Source organism: Sinohyriopsis cumingii, chromosome 11 (genome assembly GCF_028554795.1).
Source record: "Sinohyriopsis cumingii isolate HCF-2022 chromosome 11, ASM2855479v2, whole genome shotgun sequence".
Lineage (NCBI taxonomy): Eukaryota > Metazoa > Mollusca > Bivalvia > Unionida > Unionidae > Sinohyriopsis > Sinohyriopsis cumingii.
In genome coordinates this window covers 108,041,095-108,055,249 of record NC_142971.1, presented here as the reverse complement: position 1 = coordinate 108,055,249, position 14,155 = coordinate 108,041,095, and the positions used below count along the sequence as shown (strand labels likewise).

At 35.1% G+C, this 14,155-nt stretch overlaps 1 protein-coding gene and 1 long non-coding RNA gene across 9 annotated transcripts in view; one reads left to right on the top strand and one right to left on the bottom strand.

The window, feature by feature from the left end:
* The window catches only part of LOC149789250 (mRNA-decapping enzyme 1A-like), a 228,845-nt gene that overhangs the window by 138,727 nt on the left and 75,963 nt on the right, over positions 1-14,155 (bottom strand). The window lies entirely within an intron of this gene.
* Positions 1-14,155, top strand: part of LOC149789251 (uncharacterized) — a 44,963-nt gene that overhangs the window by 26,506 nt on the left and 4,302 nt on the right. For all 7 annotated transcript variants that reach the window (XR_016424336.1, XR_016424339.1, XR_016424340.1 and 4 more), the window contains one exon: positions 4,691-4,748. This is a non-coding gene — a long non-coding RNA (uncharacterized LOC149789251). The remainder of the gene's footprint in view (positions 1-4,690; positions 4,749-14,155) is intronic.

The following is a 14,155-nucleotide window of genomic DNA, read 5'->3' as shown; positions in this document are numbered from 1 at the left end:
AGCCATATTTGAGTGCAAAATTGATATAATTGGTATAAATCTAAAAGCCCTTATCTACCAGAATGCTTTCCATCAAATCTGGTCAATTTGAGCAATAACTGAGAAGTCGTTTAAAGGTTTTGTCTATTTTAATAAAGTCAGTCATATCTAAAAGTAGATTGGCATCCCAAATTCAAAAGCCCTTCATGCCAGGAACCTTCCCGTCAAATTTGGTCAAATATGTTGAATGGTGTTTGAGAAGTAATTTTTACAGTGTATCCCCTAGGGGTGGAAGACTGAGAGTCAAAAAACACCTTGGTGTCGAAATTGGGGGTCAGACTGAGTTAAAAACAAACTTTATTATCAAAACTGGGGGGGGGGGGTCAAATTAAAAATTGGGGAGTCTCTGAAGCGCAAATGAGGGTAAAGGGTCACACTGATTTTTAGGTTTTTCTAATTTTAGTAATCGTGGTCATATTTGAAGGCAGATAGGTGTCAATGCTGGAATGCTTTCTGTCAAATCCCGGTAGTTTAAAGATTTATCAGTGACAGTAGCCATAATCAATGGTGGATTCAGGCATTATTTCAATAAATAATACATGTATTTGAATTACCTTTATACCAAGATGCTTTTGTTGTTGTTGTAGGGTTTAAAGCCATTTTTCAAGACATGATAGGCTATACATGGTGGCCAGTATTAATGGTGGAGGAAGAACACGGAAAGAACCACCGACCCACGAGAAGCTACTGGCAAGCTGTCTCACATACCCACATTAGCTGAATCCGAGACTCAAATCCACACAGACAGAGGTGAGATACCAAGATGCTGTTGTCAAATGTGGTCAAAGTCTGCAAATCATTCTTTTGAACAACAGTTTTAAACAACATTTGTGAAAGGAAGGATCATACCATAAGATAAAAACAAGTGATAGATGGACAGACAATAAAAGGACAAATACTGTAACTTTAAATCTTCTGAAAATCTAATTACCGTGAGGATTCTGGTAATTGTCCACAGCAAAAGAACTTTATCTTTTTTTAATGACAGCTGTGAAACCAGGTTTTCAACCCTGACAGTTAAAAGCTGTGAAGAAAACACAACAAAACAACAAACAGGTGAACTCTAAGTTCATCCGTCAGGACCAAAACTGTAATGCTAAACATTAACATTAAATCTTGGAAGAATAAGCCATGGTGACGCATGACGAGTTTTTTTTCTTCTTTGCATCACAAGGTCTTTAATTAATTCAGAAAGACTACATTTACTATAAACCATTACTATGTGAACGTTTATTATAAACATATAAAAGCTAATATGCAGCCATTGACTACAACCAGTTTCATCCTAGATAAAACAAATAGCAAAGACCAATGAATGACAATGATATTTAAGTGCTGGAATTCTGTGAGATTCTTCTTTTCCCCATAATGCTATCTTTATCTTTATATAAACACATTTTCATGGAATATAATCTGATATCAATGTGGTTGGAATTCTGAATCACCTGGTCTTGTCTTGTACAATCAACCAACAATGTTTCTCTGCTGGTTCATTGTAAACCTGGAAGAAAACACCCTGAAAGTCAGAACAGGCCTGATGCCCTTGCCACTGATCCAGAGTTAGAATTGGTCACTGTTTGCAGAAAACCTAATTTTGAAATCTCCTCCTGTGCTACAAGATCAAGAAAGTCCCCTGAGGGTTCTATGTAAATGTTCACAAACATGGGACCATTATTAAAACTATTAGAATCAATAGCTCAGTTGGAATTCCTCAAGAATTTAGATTAAAGTACAACACTCTGGGAGTTCTAACACAATAGTGGCTCCCAACACGAGACCTGTACATATCATGCTATGATATTATAAAGTCTCCATTTAGTTAACACTGATGCAAAAGGATGTCCAAATAAGAAATTAAAACAACCATGCAAAATTAATTAAAGCAGAGTTACATTTTATTATATGATTGATGCTTCTACTACTATACTCTTGAAATATTACTGTCCATGGAAGCAAAACAGTAAACCAGTACTGCCTTATAATGAGACCAGCTTATAATGAAGTATACTTGCTTATAATTATAAATCCACTCAAACTGCAGCAACAAAGATCCTTATCTGCCATAGCATAATGTGCCTGCAGATCAGGGTCTATGTTGCTTGTTCTGCTGACTACTCCTAACAAACTGCACAGACTCAGATCTGCCAGTGCATTAAGTGACGGCAGATCTGGGTCTGTGCAGTTTGCAGGTGGACTCATCTTATGAGTATATATGGTATGATACAATTATACGACCACTTAATGCAGCGGGATCCATGATCATACTTGCCTTGTACAGGAATTGCATAATAATGAAGGGTCTTAAAGTGAGGGATTGGTGTTCTACTAACAGAACAACTAAGTGATCCCTCAATAAAGTGTTCTACTAACAGAACTACTAAGTGATCCCTCATAAAAAAGCACTTTAGTATAGTACAGTTCCTCATTTTTCTGGTTTTAAATATTTTATTTGAATTTGAGAGATTTTCTTAGACCTGGCCGGAGCAAAAGCAAATTATATTGGGTTCTGTTTAGCAGTTTCTGAGAAGAAGCATTTTAAAGGTTGTTATGTTTTCAGTAATGGTGGCCATATTTGATGCCAAGTAAAATTTTATGACAGGGCAAGGCTCCTTCATCATAAAACTAGGTCCCCTAATCTTACTCAAAAGTATTCGGATGAGTCCTAATGACTGCATCTGTAGATTTGGAGCAACATTTATTACTAGAAAAGTGTATTGGTTTTGTCAAGGAAACTAACTAAAATCCCATGCCCCAGGAAACATCATGTCAGCTGACCTGGACTGATCTGACAGCAAGATCTGAACAAGCAGGTTGCATGTCAATCATGAAACAAAAGAGCAACTGAGGCTAATTTGAAATGTTGAGCATGGCTTTGTGATTAAGGGGCTGAAGGATTTTGCTATTGACACTATGATTATCTGCACAGACTAGCAATACCCTGACACATTATGCAATGGAAGATCTAGCATAATGCAGTTCTTATTGGGTGTACACACTCATATAATGTATTTTATGCAATTCTTAAGTTTAAAATCCGAAAATTGATGAGACTGAGAATTTAAATGCAAATATTATCCAAAAGCAGGAAGAAACAAAATCATGGTTTTTGAAAATGTGTTCTACATTGGACCTATTTATTGCATGACATCACTATAGATGTACTGAAAAATTTCTCTTGAAAAGTTACTTCAACACATTAAACTGCAGTTAATACAATAACTGAGGCCTCTTTGCATATCAAAATCATTGGCTATTTACATTTCCAGTCATACTGGCATGGAGCCAAATTTTGATGAAGTGTTTAAAAATATTTACAGCAAGGCATTATTAAAAAGCCTCCCACCCTCATATGATCTCTATATTAGAAATTATTATATGATGATATTCCGTACACATGAGCTTTATTTTAAGAGAAACCAGAAGTCATAATAAGTAAAAGAATCAGTGAATTACTCTGGACCTAATGAACTTGACCAATATGATTAAAATCTGACAAAAAGGAGATGTGATGGACACCAATACATGGTCATCTTCTATTGACCTCTTTGTTTACCAACTGAATTACAATTTTAACATTTATAAAAGTGAAAAAACCTTGTTAGGAACATTGATAGCTCTAATAGATTATTAAAACCAAGAAGCCTAACTGGGCATTAGATCACTCAACTGGCTTAATGAACAGCTGACCATTTCACTAAGAAGCCTAATGTAGTATTATAACACAACAACTTCAACCCAAACATTTTGATTGATTTTACCTATGGTACAAAAGTTTAATAAAATTCTTTTCAAAGATAATGGCATGATCATTTTGTTGAATTTCCCTTGCCCATAACCAAGATCTTTGAAAAAGCTTTAAAAGTTAAGTTTACCAATGAATCTTCAGCTTGTGTCTATATAGTTACATGTCTGTCATATGAATTGAAATCATAATTTACAGGATGCTTTCATTAAGCCTTGGGTTTCTTTACCCTTGGTGATTCAATTTTGTCAGGAAAAAAAAATCCAACCCCAGTAGAAAAACTACAATGTCCAGTATCTTAAAACATCTTGAAATTAAAGCTGGACAACCAAATGACTCGGGCCAAAACCCAGCCAAAAGATGGTTTTTGATGAAAAAGGTTTCAAACAAGCATGTTTGCTATGATGTAAAATTAATAAGATGGTCCTTGTCAGATGTAAAATGTAGTTTTCTCGGGGTGTACAATTAATTTTAATGATGCAATACTTACCTATGGCTAGTGTATAGCTTTTACTTTTTCATAGACTAATCCATTTAATGTGAATACAACATCCCACAGAGTGAAGAATGGTCAATAAGACACAATGCACCTCACATTAACATGTGCAAAACAGTCATCTTTTTTCAAAGACAATGATTAGGTTAGGACATCAGATAGGAGGGCATTTGTCAATAGCAATAGGCTAAGTACTGCATAGTTAGCAGGCAGTTGGAGGGTGTGTGTAAAACTAATTTTAATTATGTAATACCTAGCTGTTGCTATTGCACAGCTCAATGTTTTTCATGTCGAAAAACCACCATCTGTTGATGTTAATACAGCCACCCACAGAGTGGAGAATTGTTACTATGACTCAATACTCTCAGGAACCTTACATGTTATATGTGCAGAACAGTCATCTTTTTTCACAGACGATTGTTCCAGGACATCAGAGATGGATGGGAGGAAGGCATTCAGCAATGGTGATGGGCAAGTATCTCATGATTAAAATTATTTTCCCCCACCTGCCAGCCACATTTTAAAAGCAGCAATAACTTACCAGATGCATTTGTTCAGTGAAATTTGTAAAGTTAGGTGGGTATGATAATACTCTCATTAAACTGATCAAAAACAGACAATGGACTGTACCCAGTGTTGAGGGAGAGGTCCATGTTATACAAAGTTGGTGTCTCTGTCAATGGATGGATGGACATGAATAACTGAAGGCTCTGAATGACAAGATACTTATAACATAATTTTTAAATTAATGCAGAATCAAAATAATAGTTTTTTAATAATTACCTTTCACTAGACAAGAGTCATCAATCCACTTTGTTTCACATTTACCCCTGGCATTTGTAGCTTGTCATGAGTGTTTTGATCACATGCCTTTTTGTTGATAAAAGAGTTACTACCCAAAAGAAGTGATTTTGTTTGAATAATGTGAAAACTCATAATGTGACCTTACAGATGTTCAACATGATGACTTTCATTATGGCCATATGCATTGGTTTGAAAGAAAGTGTGTGCAAGATTAAACTGAGGAAACTTACTTGTAATGTGTTGTTATGTTTATGGAGGCTGCTGTTATTATTGCCAAGTATATCTTTCTAGTTAACACAATAAACAATCTGAATGGACAAGTTTTTGTTTCCAACTGCATCAAATCGGATGGCAGTGCAGTGGATACTGTTTCATCTTGATATATATGCCAGTGGTTGATGTGGAACAAGGTGGATTGGCTTGCTTTACTGTTGTATCTCAAAGCTTTCTGTCAAGTTTGCAGAAAAGACTGCATATATGTTGCCCCACATTATGTAAGATCTCATGAAGTCAATAGCCTCCTTACTCACTCAACCAGTGGAGGAATGGTTCAAGGAACTGAGATGCTATTTGAAGTTGATGACATTCTGAAAAGGTTATTTTGATTAGTGCAGGTGAAATAGGGTCCAAGATTTGGAGGATGCTGCCAAAGTGTAATGAACATATGCACATACCAATGAACAATGAAATATTATCAATGAAGTCATTGCCAATGAATGAATAAACCAATGCACCAATAAATGAACAGCCAAAATGCTGTTTTCCTTCACAATTCAACTAGAAGTGGGTGGGGTGGGAGGATAAAAGTTTCTGAGGCAGGGGAGCCCTGGGTGTCTGAGAATTCTAAAGCACTTGCTTCTACCGATCACTGACATCTCACCTCTGTCCATATGGATTTTAGTATCGGCCTTGGCAAATGTGGTTATGTGAGAAAGCAGGCCAGTAGGTTCCCATGGATCTGTTGTTCTTACTGGGGTTTTCCACAGGTTCTTAATTCCTCCAGTGGTTAAAGAAATGGCATTAAATCCACAAAGCTACAATAGCAATAATGTCATAATATACATCCATTAACTTTAACAGAGCTATTGCAAATCCACTCACTGAAGAAAAAAAAAATCAAATGGTTTTTCCATTAAGGGGGAAAATAAAATAACATGTAACAGCATCTTGAATGCAAGCCCTATGTAAACTCCTGCTTGCTGCACTTTCAACACTTTCAGACTGACTTACTTGTAGCTTACATTTATAACTACAGCAAACTATAAACCTGTTTAACAAAATTTGCTTCCACCCAAAACACTGTGGAAATCAAAAGGCAAGCACATATTATTTTTCTCTCCCCTAATCATTCCTGAGGTGAATGTGGAATAACAAGGGTAGGAATACACATCTTAGGCCAACAATCAATCTCAAATTTACCAGTAACTGTAAACAATGAAAGAAATTTATAGCTGATTCTTAATCAAGAAATGGAGTTTGGAAATTCAGCAATTTTATAATTCCCATTAATCAAATTTCCATCATAAAAAATGGTTTGCTGGGTACTCATCACTGTCACAGAATTCCCAATTTCTTATCTGTCTAATTCAATTAAAACTGAAATGGTAAAGATCTGGTAGAATCCAATTGCAGTTCTGGCTGTTGTAACAAACAATGAATAGCAATACCATGATTATCTTTGCCATGGGGATTTTAAACTGTTATACAGTATTTGTATTGACTGGACTGAGTGAAGAGAATGACAAAAAAATCTCTGTGACTTGTGACAAGGTCATCCTTAGATAGTGAAACCACTATTACAGAGCGAACACCCATTTAATTGGAGGGGGGGATTTTCTTTTGGAACCAGGATATTACTTTTCTTTTACCTCAAGACAATTTTTATAACTAGTATAAAGGAGAAAATAAGTCCATAAATTGGACCAAGAGAATTTAAAAAAAAGCTTTTTGTAGACCAGAATTATTTTCAAATTTATTTCTGGCTCTCTACCATAAAAGTTAAATGGTCAGTCCCAAGTTTGGAAGCATTGACCATACTTGTTTAGGAGCTGCAGTAGTTCTGTTGGTGGAACATTAGACTTTCATGGGTTGCTGGATTGATATGTGCCAAGCCATAGCCTCTGTCCTTTGAAAAGGCACTCCCATTTATTGATATTGCCAATGACGTGTTGAAAGTTCCATTTAAAACCAACCAATCATATTTGTTTGTGTGTAATATGCACCCAAATGTGAACTGTTTTGTCTCAGATTGGCATTCCCAAAATGCACTGGGAGGTCAGAATCAATTTTTGTTCATTTTATATACAACTGAAATCAAACAGCAAAGAGCTTAATCTGCAAAAATAAATCTGTTGTTCACAACTGAATACACTTTATATATATGTGTAAATATCATCAGGAAAAGAAAATGTGCTGCTACTGTTAAACAAAATAAAAACTCGTTCACAGAAAAGGTGTAAAGACCATGGTAACCAAGGCATTTTAAGCTCATTAAGATTAGAACCAATTATTGTACATTGAATCAAATGGGTTTTTTCATCGTTAGGCTAAAACATTATGCTAAAAGTAAAAAATGTATTGCTTTCAGATTTTTTTCTTCAAATATTTTACTTGATTTGAAAAATAAAATTTAAAAAATAAGTAAGATTTACTTAACACTGAAAAATAAAAAATATCAACAGCAGATATACTAGCCTAATGAATTTTTTTAAATGTACCATTCATTACAAATAGATGAAGGTTTCATTGATTTATTAAACATACAATTGATTACAAATAGATGAAGGCTTCAGTGCTTATTTAATGTACCATTCATTACCAACAGATGAAGGCTTCCTTGATTTACTTAAAATACAATTCATTACAAATAGATGAAGCTTCCTTGATTTACTGTACCATTCATTACAAATAGATGAAGGCTTCATTGATTTACTTAAAATACAATTCACTTCAAATAGATGAAGGCTTCAGTACTTATTTAAAGCACCATTCATTACAAATAGATGATGGGTTCAGTGCTTATTTAATGTACCATTTATTACAAATAGATGAAGGTTTCTGTGCCTATTTAATGTACCATTCATTACCAATAGATGAAGGCTTCAGTGCTTATTTAATGTACCATTCATTACAAATAGATGAAGGGTTCATTGCTTTATTTAATGTACCATTCATTACAAATAGATGAAGTCTTTAGTGCTTATTTAATGTACCATTCATTACCAATAGATGAAGTCTTTATTGCTTATTTAATGTACCATTCATTTCAAATAGATGAAGGCTTCAGTGCTTATTTAATGTACCATTCATTACAAATAGATGAAGTCTTCAGTGCTTATTTAATGTACCATTCATTACCAATAGATGAAGTCTTTATTGCTTATTTAATGTACCATTCATTACAAATAGATGAAGGCTTCAGTGCTTATTTAATGTACCATTTATTACAAATAGATGATGGGTTCAGTGCTTATTTAATATACCATTCATTACCAATAGATGTTCAAGGCTTCAGTACTTTTTTAAAGCACGTTCATTACAAATATATGAAGGGTTCAGTACTTATTTAATATACCATTTATTACAAACAGATGAAGGGTTCATTGCTTTATTTTATGTATCGTCCATTACAAGCAGATGAAGCTTCAGTGCTTTATTTTATGTACCTTCCATTACAATCAGATGAAGCTTCAGTACTTTATTTTATGTACCTTCCATTACAATCAGACAAAGGCTCTCAGTGTGAAGGCTTCAGTGCTTTATTTTATGTACAGTCCATTACAAGCAGATGAAGCTTCAGTGCTTTATTTTATGTACCTTCCATTACAAACAGATAAGCTTCAGTGCTTTATTTTATGTACCTTCCATTACAAGCAGATGAAGGCTTCAATACTTTATGTTATGTACCTTCCATTACAAACAGATTAGGGCTTCAGTGCTTTATTTTATGTACCATACATTACAAGCAGATGAAGGCTTCAGTGCTTTATTTTATGTACCATACATTACAAGCAGATGAAGGCTTCAGTGCTTTATTTTATGTACCTTCCATTACAAGCAGATGAAGGCTTCAATACTTTATTTTATGTACCTTCCATTACAAGCAGATGAAGGCTTCAGTGCTTTATTTTATGTACCATACATTACAAGCAGATGAAGCTTCAGTGCTTTATTTTATGTACCTTCCATTACAAGCAGATGAAGGCTTCAGTGCTTTATTTTATGTACCTTCCATTACAAGCAGATGAAGGCTTCAGTGCTTTATTTTATGTACCTTCCATTACAAGCAGATGAAGGCTTCAGTGCTTTATTTTATGTACCTTCCATTACAAGCAGATGAAGGCTTCAATACTTTATTTTATGTACCTTCCATTACAAGCAGATGAAGGCTTCAGTGCTTTATTTTATGTACCTTCCATTACAAGCAGATGAAGGCTTCAGTGCTTTATTTTATGTACCTTCCATTACAAGCAGATGAAGGCTTCAGTGCTTTATTTTATGTACAGTCCATTACAAGCAGATGAAGCTTCAGTGCTTTATTTTATGTACCTTCCATTACAAGCAGATGAAGGCTTCAGTGCTTTATTTTATGTACCATACATTACAAGCAGATGAAGCTTCAGTGCTTTATTTTATGTACCTTCCATTACAAGCAGATGAAGGCTTCAGTGCTTTATTTTATGTACCTTCCATTACAAGCAGATGAAGGCTTCAGTGCTTTATTTTATGTACCTTCCATTACAAGCAGATGAAGGCTTCAGTGCTTTATTTTATGTACCTTCCATTACAAGCAGATGAAGGCTTCAATACTTTATTTTATGTACCTTCCATTACAAGCAGATGAAGGCTTCAGTGCTTTATTTTATGTACCTTCCATTACAAGCAGATGAAGGCTTCAGTGCTTTATTTTATGTACCTTCCATTACAAGCAGATGAAGGCTTCAGTGCTTTATTTTATGTACAGTCCATTACAAGCAGATGAAGCTTCAGTGCTTTATTTTATGTACCTTCCATTACAAGCAGATGAAGGCTTCAGTGCTTTATTTTATGTACCATACATTACAAGCAGATGAAGGCTTCAATACTTTATTTTATGTACCTTCCATTACAAGCAGATGAAGGCTTCAGTGCTTTATTTTATGTACCATCCATTACAATCAGATGAAAGCTTCGGTACTTTATTTTATGTACCGGGGCCCCGAGTGGTCGAGTGGTCTAAAGCGCTCACTGTTACGGATCAGTGCCATCTCACCTCTGCGTCAGTTCGAGTCTCGGATTCGGCTAATGTGGTTATGTGAGAAAGCTTGCCAGTAGCTTCTTGTGGGTTGGTGGTTCTTTCCGGTTTTTTTCCTCCACCATTAATACTGGCCATCATGTATAGCCTATCTTGTGCTGAAAAATGGTGTTAAACCCTACAACATTTTATGTACCATCCATTACAAGCAGAAGAAGGCTTCAGTGCTTTATTTTATTTACCATCCATTACAAACAGATGAAGGCTTCAGTGCTTCATTTATTTATTGTACTATACATTACAAATATAGGGAGCTTTATTGCATCTATAAAGATAAACATCTAATTTACCATGCTCCACTCAGTTGTGAAGTACTTCATTTACCATGCTCCACTCAGTTGTGAAGTACTTCATTTACCATGCTCCACTCAGTTGTGAAGTACTTAATTTACCATGCTCCACTCAGTTGTGAAGTACATGTACTTACACATAAGTTGGAGATTAAAAACATTGCAAAACAACATCTTGCAGCAAATCAAAAGGGTGGTATGATGAGGTACAATTTCTAAAATAACACTGGGAAAAGTATAATGAAGAGGAATAAAGATTCATTCCACTTCCTACCCCACTGAATTTGCTGTTTAAACTGTCCAATGCAGTATTTAATATACTTTTCCTTTTGCACTTCCAGTTTATATGGTTACAGGGATTCAATTAGGGAGTTTACAGCAGCTAAATTGTATGTTTGCTTGCACTTAAAGGTTTCATACAAAATACTTAAGGCCAGAATAGATAACATTGTATAATGGTACCACTGAGTCTGCTAAAGGCTGTGTGCTTCAGATCTTTTGAATGATTGGTGAAGATATCTAGTAAAACAGTCTTACAATGCTAGGCAAGACGATCTGGCCTGAAAAATATGTGTAAAACAACATGTGGAGATGAATGACAACAGGAATATGATGATATAACCATCCTCAACAAACACTAGGCAACGGATAATAAGCAGGGGGAATAAAGCTACTGTCTTCTATTTGCTTAATTGGATTTTAAATTTCGTGTGGACGTGTGCAATTAAAATTGTTGCATTTTTGAAGATAGCACTGAATCTGTCTCATTAATTTCCATAAAATATCTGATTTAGTGCAGAATATCTATTTAGCGCAACTGATGAACTTTCATTTGGGCAAGGCGTAAAAATGAGAGCACTACAAAAGGCATATGATAAGCTCATCGTTTATATAATCTTTAAAAAATATAATTACACGACTTTTCCAAAACCTTGTACCGAATTCAAGAGTTAACATAGCACATGAATTTATGATCCCTAATATTTATGTAAATTTAACACAAAAAAATCACATTTTTAGTCAAACTCCATACAGTAAAGATCCTGATCTACAGTAGATTACGTGCCTGCATATCAGGGCATATGTTGTTTGTTCCACTGATTACTCCTAACAAACTTCACAGACCAAGATCTGCTGGTGCATTATGCAATGGCAGATCTGGGCCTGTGCAGTTTGCAGTTGGACTCATCATATAAGGAAGTAAAAATGGTAAAATAACTTCATTGCTTCAAAGATTACCGAGGTCACTAATTCAAATTTTTTAATATATATTTATTCTCCATTGATGTGGCCTTAATCTTGAGGCAGGTGGCATGGTTCTGGTTTGTGACACACTGTCTAGTCATAGCATTTATAGCTGGCTAAAGTTTCATTAAAATATTTAAATTGTTCTAAAATTAATCTCCAGACATAAGGTTACAAGTCAGAGCAACACGATCTCTTGCTGTGTCCTGTTATAACACGATTCGTTAAAACATGATTCCGCTTTTAACGTGATGGCAGCATGGCTCCCATTTTTTAATTTAAGGTGACCTGTCTTTTTAACATCCTAAATACATTCTCTTGGAAAAGTCGATTAGTTGTACCCCTTGTAGATTATATGATCAAGAGGTTAGTTAAAACTTATGACACTGAAATTTCAATGCACATTTTCTATGGGGATTTTTTTCGAAAAATTTGTTAACACGATCCCGCTTATATCATGATGTTATTCTTTGGACCCCGAGCATAGCGTTCAAACAGGTTTTACCTGCATGTATATAAGTATTTAAAAGTTATAGTAAGAAAAAGGATACAAGTCCATGAAATAAACTGAAATAACCTTCCTTTGCAGCACTGCTAACCTTAAGGCAGGGTGTGTGGCTATGGTACACAACATTCAGACTGTCATAAATAAACTGGCAAAGTTTCATTCAAATATCTTCTGTGTTTCAATAGATTTACACTGGACAAGAGTCCCAGAAGAACATCCTCTCTTAATGTGACTTTGAACTTGAGGCAATGGGTATGATTTTTGTGTGATTTGGATTCTTAAGTTAGCTTTAAAAATATTTCAGTAATATCGCTATGGTGGCAGTTTATAGTCTAGCACAGGGGCATCATGCCACAGACTTGTAGCATCGTATTCCACCCAGTCACATTATCCTGAATTCACCTCAACCAGTCCTAACACTAACCTTTTAATGCTAAGTGCCTAGCGAGGCAGCTGTTAATACTATTTTTATAAGTCTTTGGTAAGACTCGGCCAGGCTTCAAATCCATGACCTCCTGCATCTGAGGTGGATGCTCTAACCATTAGACCACTGGAGTGGTCAGCATGGGGAATGACAACACACTGTATATGCTCACTTAAGGCAAGTCCACCTGCAAATTGCACAGACTCTGATATGCTGTCACATAATGCAGGAGTAATCGGTAGAACACAGAGCATAGACCGTGGTGAGCAGGTGCATTATACCATGGCAGATCAGGATCATCGTTGTTTGCAGTTTGACCAGACTTTTAAGCAAGTACATACAGTACTGTCTGGACATGACATTATTTGGGAAAATGTTCCATGAAAATCTCTCCATCTGTTAAAATGTTCTGGCCTGAAAAAGCAAATATTTAAAGGACAGTCAGATGGACATGTGAAAAGATAATAATCCTGCCTTAGCTTTTTTAAGCCTGTCTTAAGACAGACACATATAAATGAATAATCTATCTACTGAAAATGGCCATTATGGTATGGATTTATTGCTTCAACATCTTGTTTAGGTCATCATATAAAATCACTTCCTCCAAAATCAATACTGAACTGAAATGATGGAATTGTTGTATGTTGTTTATAAATATCATTGATGATAATCTTATTCAATATGTTTACATATATTTACTGGTATGGTTTGATATTGTGGAAAAAATATAATCATACACTGTTTATTAGTAACATATCTTGTACTAGCAAGTAAAGTCCTAGAAGTTTCAGACAGTGGGCACAGTCCTAAATGTCTATATACAAGATTAATTCCCAGAATATATCCATACATATTTAGGCAGTATTGTAAAAAATCACGTCTTCCTTAATAAAATGCAGTCATAAATCACACACTCTTAAATTTAGTTGCAAGAGAGATCATTGGTCATACACTTCAAGAAAGTTTACTCGTATTTTTAATATCTGATTTTTGTTTTTGTGGGTTTTAATACCAATTTTCAAACACATAATAGGTTATACATGGCAGGGGGAAAACATGGGCTGACTCTGCATGGCATGTAACAGTTATGTCTAACTCACGATGCTATCAAATCAACATTGGATAGTTAAACACTGGTTAATGACTGAACATTTATGTCAGAAGAGGAAAAAATAAAGGAAGAAAAATCACCCCAATCATGTATTCAAGAGAGTGATGTCAGTGGTCTAGCTAGGCTTCTTACCAAATATAGTTTGTACTACTATGTGGTGTAATCACATCTTCAGGGCTTTCTTTACATCTCTTCACCGTTTC